The 6,195-nt window shown below is 38.3% G+C and overlaps 1 pseudogene; it reads right to left on the reverse strand.

Annotated features, from left to right (window-relative positions):
* Nucleotides 1-4,936: 4,936 nt before the first annotated feature.
* LOC150008647 (KH domain-containing protein 3 pseudogene) lies at nt 4,937-5,509 on the reverse strand (annotated as a pseudogene).
* Between the last annotated feature and the right edge of the window lie 686 nt (nt 5,510-6,195).

Raw genomic sequence — 6,195 nt, forward strand, 5'->3', positions numbered from 1 at the left:
TTCTAGTAAAATTTTATGAACCCTGCAAAAGCTATATGTGTCATTCCAATATGATGTAGTCATGATAAAATACATTCATTATGTAGTTGAAGTATTATTCAGTAGAAAACCATTCTTCTCAACTGGTTTTCTGAGGATAGATGATGTTGTATCTCAAATAGTGGTGAACAATGAAAGTGATATGCTTCTCATGTGGTCCAAGGATATTGTAAGTAAACAAAAGTCATTTCCTGTCTTTCAGAGGAGATTCATACATGTTTGTTATGTTAATGTCATTATATATTTGGCTATGTGTTAACATTATGTTATACTATATTATCTTTTTCTCTTAGATATTTGCTTTCCAATGCTATGAAACCCTCTTCAGGTGAATTGTTTAATTTAACATGTCCTAAACATGGAATAAGTTCTGAGGTAAATGAGAGAGACTAATTCACTCTCAGACATCTATTTCTGCATTTTCACCTCTATCCTTTATCTTCCAGTTTGTGATGAATTATATGCATATGCCTAGATAGGGGAATATTACTCATCCTTCCCCCTAATATGTTAGCTCTTTGCACTAAATCTAAATCTTGTGTAGTCTTCTCTAGAGCTTGATTAACTGTGTCAGGCAAAATTTCTATGCATCACATAGTATCTCTGTGATGCATAGGGTAACTGGGAGATAAATAGCTGTTATTGCCAGAATATTTTCAGCATACAGGACTTTGTCTGATGGGAAATCAGGCAGAATCCTTAGACAGTGTATTCATATACAGCATCTAGTTTCATATACAGATGTTAGGAAATTAGACTATTATCCTGACTCCTTTAGCCCCTTAGGCTAGGGTTCTTGCTTCTCTGAAGTAGGTGTCATTAACTTTCAAATTCTGTCCTTAGCACCTCCAGTTAAGCATTAATTTCTGCATGATAAGGGCAAAATTTTTAGATAGTGAATTCTATTGGATCTAAGATGACATCTATAATGTATACTCCATTATAATATGTACCACTAAAAGAAAGGGGGATAACCTCACCAATTTAACATTGACCCAGTATGTTTATATCATTTACAACTTTTATTTTATTCTTATTGAAACACCTCTTTCCTTATATATCACTTCTATGCAAGTATAAAAAAGAAAACATGTTAAATAGTTAATTAAATGATTCTAAAATTAAAATCTCTTTACACTCAGAGCCCAATATTTTGACTTGGGATCATCAGTGTGTTTGTTCTTTCCATATATAATCATCCCCTGTGATAACACTAGCATTGATGATTCATTATTTCCTAAAAGAATGCTATACTATTTCCTCCAGACTTACTTTCCAAGCAGCAGATATAATTTTCTAATTTTTAATACATAGGGGCAAGTAATAACAACTACAGCATGCCTGCTTCCAGGTGACAATTGTAAATCACCCAAACTTGAATATGTTAAAACATGAAAAAAATGCATTCATGAATTAATGTAGCTGCATTTTATCAGGAAATTTCAAATTTTCCATTGTCCTAACTAAGGAATGGACATTTCTAATTCTAAATATCCAGGGATCATTGTCATAAGGACTCCTGACACAGCATTAGCACAGTTCCAGAGGTAAATGAAAAAATTCCATGTGTCACGAATTCGTAGTAGCACAGGGGTGCATTTTGTGTAGAAAACCTTGCTTCCCAGAATCATAACAAAAATAAGAGCACTTATCATATATTCCAGTCTTGGATTCTGCCCCCAAAACCATTCCTGCCCTAGAGCTGGGAAAATTTCCATAAAACAATGGTATAACTCATTGCATCATGGTGTGAGTGATATCATAGTCTGATATAGTCCTGTGCATTCTTACACATATGTATACACTCACAATTATTATGACATTTTCTATCTGTCATGGAAATGTCTAAACATATTATAGAAAGATATATTTTGCTGGTGAGTCAAGTGCCTATACTGGTAGTAAACTAATAAGCTTAATAATTGACAAGTATCTTAGGACAGGTGAAGTGGGTCTGTCATGCATGTCCACAGTAACTCGGATTCCCCAAGTTTGTTACCATAAAGTAAAACATTGTTCCTTCTTTCCATGTTTTTTTTTTTTTAATTGAATTTGTTGGAGATGACACTGGTTAATAAAATTATACAAGCTTCAGGTGCACAACCTTTGATATTTTTCAACAGAGACTCAGAAATCATGTATGTGTAGCCAACATTACAGAATATTTGAGAAAATGAAAAAAAAAAACATAGTGTAGCAGACCATTTAAATTAATTATTCTTCAATTTTGTCTTCAGCAACATTACCTGGAGATAGACTCTAGTTACTTCAAAGCTGCTTGACCTTCTTTTTCTCTCCACAAATATTTTCTTTATTTTCTGTTCTATTTCAAGACATAATTTCTTTTCCCCCCATATCTAGAGAAGCTTAATGATCTCCTCTCAGTTTCCTCACCTCATATATTTATCCCTCAAAGTGCTCAAGGAAGTAAAAACTATTTAAATAGAAATCTATGTAGCCAAATATGCCATGACCTGATAGCTCTCCAAGGCTTCATGGAAAGATTAGGCTTGAACTGAAATTTTAAAAAGAGAGGGAAAAAGAGGAGAGTCAGGAATAAATTCTAAGAAGGAAGTCAGAAGAAGTAACAGAAGCATGAGGTAGAACTCTGCCTCACTTATTTGGAGAAATTAGTTTTCCATAATTAGCTTTAATTAGTCAGATATTTTAACCATAAGCCTTCTGTTTGCTCCGATACTCTTGCTTCTACCATCAGTCCTCAGAGATAAAGCAGATGCTCCTTAAAATCAATTCATGAACCAGGCTGCACTAGAGAGCATGTTTTTTAGCTCTAATTTCTTAAGCCCCACTTCCCCAGGTTTGTATTAATAGCTTTGTGGTTTAGGCTGTGAATATATAATAATGTTACTCATTTTAAATTTTTAGATAACTTAGTGATCATTTATAGTGGTAAGTTACTACATTAAATGATTTAATTACACAATATCATATTTAAAGCAATCATTCTAAGAACAAATACATGTTTTTCAGGGAGGAAGGAGTGATAGAGCAAGAGTAAATTTCCAAAAGGGAGTGCCAAAGGGAGAATTCATAATGCAGGCACTTGGAGATACTGAATTTAAGATAAAGAGCACTTACAGGATGGAACAAAATAAAATATGGCTGTATAAGTTATTTGAAAGAAAAGGAACTAGGAGAGTAGCAAAATAAAATTAATCATAATTCCTATATTATTTATGTACTTTTGGAAAATATGAATATTTGCATGTATTGAATATCATCTCATTGTCCTTGTTTATTATCACTGGTACAGGTACAATGTGGGGAGGAGGGTTTTTTAGAGCTTCTCTATTGCTTATGTTCAGTAAAGACCATGATTCTTTTGCTTTATTTTATTTTTTTATTGAATTGGGTGACAGTGGTTAATAACATTATATAATTTCAGGTGTGTATTATATTGTGTGTTCATCAACCCAAGTCAAATATCCTTCATGACCATTTATCCCCCTTACAACTTCTACCTTCCCCTATTCCCCTTTCCTTCTGTTAACCACATTATACTTGCCTGTGTCTATGACTTGTTTTTTGTTCTTTAACCCTTTTTCCCTTTCATCCATCCCTGTAATCTCCCTCCCCCTGACAGCTGTCAGTATTTTTTCTGTTTGTACAAGCCAGTTTCTATTTTGTTTGTTAGTATATTTTATGCATTAGATTTCAAATATGAGTGAATTCATATGTTATTTGTCTTTCTCTGACTGGGTTATTTCACTTAGCATAATGCTCTTCAGGTTCATCCATGCCGTTGCAAAAAAAAATATTTCTTTTTCACAGCCAGGTAGTATTCCATTGTGTAAATGTACCACAGATATTTTTGTCCACTCATACATTATGGACACTTCAAAGCTCATGATTCTTTTTCTTAAATATGCTTTATTGATTATGCTATACAGTTGTCCTAATTTCTTTCCCTCTGCTCCCCTCCACACAGTGACATCCCTCCCTCCAGTTGTCCTCCCACCCTTAGTCCATGCCCATTGATTGTGCATATAATTCTTCTCAACATCTTCCTGTCTACTCCACTCCCTCCTACTATGCTTCTTAATTCCTGTACCATCTCCCTCCCTTTCCCCACTTCCTCCTCCCCGCTGACCTCCCCCCATAATGATTCCCTAACCTATAATTGTTTTCCCACTCTCATTGGCTACTTAGTTTGCCTTTGTTTTGGTTCCTTGGTTTCTGTTGTTGTCTGTTGTGATACAGTTTTCATTTTAATGTTCATAGTTTTGATCCTCTTTTTCCTAAATAAGTCCCTTTGACACTTCATAGAACAGTGGTTTGAATCTGATGAACTCCTTGAGTTTTTGTCCTGGAAGCACTTTCTCTGTCCTTCTATTCTGAATGACAGCTTCGCTGGATAGAGTAATTGTGGTTGTAGGTTTTTGCTTTTCATTTCTTTGAATATTTCTTGCCAGTCCCTTCTTGCCTGTAGAGTTTCTTCTGAGAAATCAGCTGATAGTCTTATTGGGATTCCTTTGTACATAATTCTCTTCTCTCTTGCTGCTTTTAAGATTCTTTATCTTTAATTTTTGACATTTTGATTATAATGTGTGTTGGTGTGGTTCTCTCTGGGTCAAGTTTTTCTGGAACTCTCTGTGCTTCCTGGACCTGTAAGTCTATTTCCTTCCCCAAGTTAGGGAAGTTCTGCTTCATTATTTTTTCACATAATTTTTCAATTTCTAGTGTTTTTTTTTTCAAAATTTGATTCTTTATTAAGGAATTTCAATTTGTTAGGACTTTTTGAATTCGTGTTTGCAAACATTTAATATTGGGGAGTGAGGAGGTGAGGAGGGGAATCCAAGAGCAACTCACACCATCCTCCATATGGGGGTTTCCACTTGAACCTTGCCTAGCTCTCGCTACTGGCCCCAAAATGACTTCATATCTTGGGAACTGGGTCTTGGGAAGCGTTGGGGGACCGCTGGGTCGCCGCCTCCTGGGCAGCGTCGGGGGACTGCTGGGTCGCCGCCTCCCGGGCAGCATCGGGGGACCGCTGGGTCGCCGCCTCCTGGGCAGCATCGGGGGACCGCTGGGTCGCCGCCTCCAGGGCAGCGTCGGGGGACCCCTGTGTCTCGGTCTCCTGTGCGGCTTTACTCTCTGAGCTTTGAGCCCGGAGTTGGCGGTGATAGCAAGCCAAGTTCATGATCATCTTGGACACGTCCTTTTAGTAAGAAGGCCGACCAAATATCAAGATCTCAGCCTCGTCTTCAGGGTCCCATTGATTAATTCGAAGCAGGGTCTGAGACACACACTCGACGTGCGGAATGTGCTCTCCGCCCAGGCCAAAGATCGCTTCCGCCAGCCACGCCTCGAGATGAACTGCCTTCGGACTCTTAAGGTACTCGGAGTGGAACCAGTAGGGCTATTTGGTGATGTTACTGAGCACCTGGAATAGCATACCTTCCCGCTGTTCCAGCTGCACCAGCGTCGGAAACCGCTTGGGGGTGACCATGCTCCGGCAAGCCTCTCAGGGAGAGGTGGTGTAGAAAGCCGGAAGGTGGCAGTTGGGCCTGGCTGCCTCTCTAGTTCTTCTTTATCACCTTATGGCAACCCTGTGATTCTGATGTTGGCCTGCTTATATGTCTGATAAGTTTCTGAGCCTCTCCTCATATTTCTCACTTTTTGTTTCCTCTTTCTGCACTGGTTGACTATTTGTTCCTTTCTTATGTTCTGATTTTTTTATTTGATCCCTGGTTTTCTTGCCCTCACGAATAGTTTTGTATGCATTTTTGTTTATTTCAGCAGGACTGGCCTTCATTTCTTCCCTGTCTTGTTCAAGATCTGCTGTTAAGTCTGTAAGCATTTTTATAACCAAAGCTCTGAATTGTGCCTCAGAAAGATTTCCTATCTGCTGCTTCGTTAAATTAGGTATTTGCTGTCTGGTCAGCTGTGTCACTGGGATCTCTATCATGATCTGTGCCATCCTGACCATTTTGTGTTTACCTTTGCTTCCTGGGCAGGGCTGTCATATCTCCTACACTATAGGGGGCAGAACCTGGTGCACTCATCATGCACTGGTCACTACCAGGCAACCCCTCTCACCATGCTGTGGCGTTTTCTGTGGGGTGGGGTTGCAAGATGAGTTTCTGCCATTCACTCTCCACTAAGAGACCAGGAGCCTCCTCCTCCATCCCAACC

The sequence above is a fragment of the Furipterus horrens genome, unplaced genomic scaffold (genome assembly GCF_987537825.1).
Source record: "Furipterus horrens unplaced genomic scaffold, mFurHor1.1.pri manual_scaffold_5, whole genome shotgun sequence".
NCBI lineage: Eukaryota > Metazoa > Chordata > Mammalia > Chiroptera > Furipteridae > Furipterus > Furipterus horrens.